This window comes from Priapulus caudatus, unplaced genomic scaffold (assembly GCF_000485595.1).
Source record: "Priapulus caudatus unplaced genomic scaffold, Priapulus_caudatus-5.0.1 Scaffold37, whole genome shotgun sequence".
In the NCBI taxonomy this organism is placed as follows: Eukaryota; Metazoa; Priapulida; class Priapulimorpha; order Priapulimorphida; family Priapulidae; genus Priapulus; species Priapulus caudatus.
Window position 1 is genome coordinate 1,672 of NW_014577098.1, and position 3,329 is coordinate 5,000.

Consider the following 3,329-nt stretch of genomic DNA (forward strand, 5'->3'; position numbering starts at 1 on the left):
TAAAGAAGTGTTTCACTTCGAGATCGCGCAGGTAGGTGGCGCGCCCGCCGCGTATTCGTCCTCGCGCGCGTGGCGGCCATTTTTGTTTTGTGTTCGTTGTATAAATAAATAAACAAATAAATAAATAAATAAATTTATATATATATATATTATAATAAATAAATAAATAAATAAACAACCAAACAAATAACTAAAATAATAAATACATAACCGTCGCTATGTTTTACGTCTGCAGGGCGGGCTGCTTTGGCGTTGCACATGCCGATCATGGCGTGTATCGTGCCGTTCGCGCAACTGGCGATTTTCTGCGCTCACGTCGCATGCCTGAGACAACACGTCAAGAAGGTCGTTCAACTGGCGGAGGTACGTTAATATATAATGTATTTTTTTTTTTTTTTCCATGATCGAGCGGTGTCGTGCTGTATGGGGGTCGGTGCTACGGTTGGTTCAGGCCTGTTCTGCTAGCATCTATGACAAATACGACATACGCATATACTCTGCTCCTACGAAACCCCAAGTTAAAAAAAAAAAAAAATTTGCTTTTTTTTTATAGGAGGCTCTTCCTATGACAATATATGTATGTATGTGTTGTGCGCATCATACGAAGTTTAGGAGCGCTATACGACGCAAGCAGTGAATTTCAGCTGTAAGGGCGGAACGAGTTGACTCGCCAAATATTTGTCATGGAAGAATCTTCTATGACAAATAGTGTCATAGGAGAGCGTATATGGTATATCGTATTGTCTGAATGAAGCAGAATATGGTTTTGGCTGGTAACAGCAGAGGCACAGCCGCGTGATGTGAGGGATTCAGTACAGACTAACAAGACAACACACGATGCGACATAAAAAAGAAGAGAAGAGAGAGGGTAGGGCACGAGGAGAGCGAGAGAAGTGCGCGAGAGCGAAAGAGTGAGAAGCGAGAGCCGAGAAGAGTGAGAAAGCAAGACGCGAGAGAGGAGAGGGAGAGAGGGGAAGGGAGAGAGGGAGAGGCGAGAGAAAGAGAGAGAGAGGAGCAGAGAGAGGGAAAGCGAGAGAAGGAGGAAAAGAGAGAGAGGGGGGGGGAGAGAGAGGAACGCGCCATGCGAGCAAAAAGCGAGTACGAAAGGCGAGAGAGCGAGATAGAGAGGAAGAGAGAGAAAGTAAGCGAGAGAGAGAGAGAGAAGAGAGAGAGAGAAGGCGAGAGACAGAGAGAGCGAGACGAGAGCAGAGCGAGAAGCGAGAAGCGAGAGAGAGAGAGAGAGAGAGAGAGTGAGAGGAGAGAGAGAGAGAGAGAGAAGAGAGAGCGAAAGAAGAAGAGAGAGAGAGAGAGAGAGAGACAGCAGAGAGCGAAGAGAGAGAGAGAGAGAGAGAGAGAGTGAGAGAGCCCAGAGAGAGAGAGCGAAGAGAGAGAGGAGCGAGAAGAGAGGAGGAGCGAGAGAGAGAGGAGAGAGAGAGGAGGAGAGAGAGAAAAGAGAGAGAGAGCCAGAGCGAGAGAGAGGAGAGAGAGAGGAGGGGCGAGAAGAGAGGGAGAGACGTGAAGTAGAGAGTAGAGAGGAGAGCACTCTCTCACTCTCCCTCCCTCCCTCCCTCCCCCGCCTCTCTCGCCCATTCTCTCTCTATCTCTCTTATTCTCTCACCCGCCATTAGCACTCAGCGTCCGAGCTTTCCTCTATTTCATTTCTAATGCTATACATATTCAACATATCGGGACGGATGACGAAGCCAGCCTCTGCTGAGGCGTTCGTGTTACATAACGATATATATGTGATTACGGATCGTCCGTGCAGCAGACGCGCGGGGAAAATATGATGCCGGAAAGTATGTATAGAATGTGAGACGAACTCAACGCTGCGTGCGGCTGCGAGCGACATTTTTTTGTTCTTACGTTAAATTGGATCTTTCTTTATAAATTTGCATCTTATTAGTTCACCGCCGGAGGCCGCGGAGATGGCGAGGCACGGAGAAAGTAGAGCGTGTGTGTGTGCGTGTGTGTGTGTGTGTGTGTGTGTGTGTGTGTGTGTGTGTGTGTTGCGTGGCGTGTGTATGTAGTGTGTGTGTGTGTGTGGTGTGTAGTGTGTGTGCTGTGTGTTTGTGTGTGTGGTTTGCTGTGTGTGTGTGTGTTGTGTGTGATGTGTGTGCGTGCGTAGCCGTGGCGTAGTGTGTGTGTGTGTGTGTGTGTGTGTGTATGTGTGTGCGGTGCGTGCATCCGTATGTGCTGTGTGCGTGTGTGCGTCGGCCGAGTGTGGGTGTGTGTGGGGAGGGAGGGGGGGCGTGTGTGTATGTGTTTGATGTGTGTGTGTGTGTGTGTGTGTCGATGTGTGAGTTTGTGTGTGGCGTGTGTGTGGTGTGTGTGCGCGTGTGTTGTTGTGTGTGCGCCCGTCGTGTGTGTTGCGCGCGTGTTGCTGTGGCGCAGCGCTCGTGTAGTGTGTGCGCGTGTGTGTGTGCGCGGCGCGCGCGCGGTGTTGTGTGGCTGCATGAAGTAAGAGCGGTAACGTAACCATAAAAATAGAAGCATGCTGCCCAACCAGTATAGTCAGTAAAGGATCCCACTCAGGAGGCATTCACTACGCGACCACCGCGGCCGGCAATAGACGACGCCTACATGAACGACAAGACGACAAAAATTCATTAATATCGAATATCAACAACAGCCACACGCACCCGGCGCACACGACACACAACACACACACACAGCACACACACACCACACACACACAACACACACACACACACACACGACATCACAACACACCAACACACAGCAACATCACGGCACACACACGCCACACAACACACAAAATATATATATATATACATCTATATATATATTTATTATATATATATGATACTTATTAACTACTTGATATATTGAACATTTTGTCAATATAATACATAGAATAGGTGATAATATTTTTATAACCACGCTTTTCTATTTTTAACCGTTTTATATATTTTTTAATCATATTTATATTCGTGCGCATTTGGTGTCCCGTGTGTTTTTTACTTATGTAATATAAATATACATAGCATACTAATACTAATATATACATTATATGATATATATATATAGTATATATATATATATATACATTATAATATATATGTCCATAAGCTGTTCAGGAGATCTGTGCGGTATCGCCGACTCGTCTGCTGAGAGCGACTGACAGTAATCCAGTTCTAATTAGCAGTACGGCAGCCTCCTCTCTTCACGCCTTACGCTCCTAATTGGATGACGAAGAGTTAACATCGAACAGTCTGCTATTGTTGCTGCTGCTGCTACTGCTGCTGTTAGTAGTGGTGGTGTTGCTGCTGCTGCTGGTGGTGTTGTTGCTGCTGCTATAGCTGCTG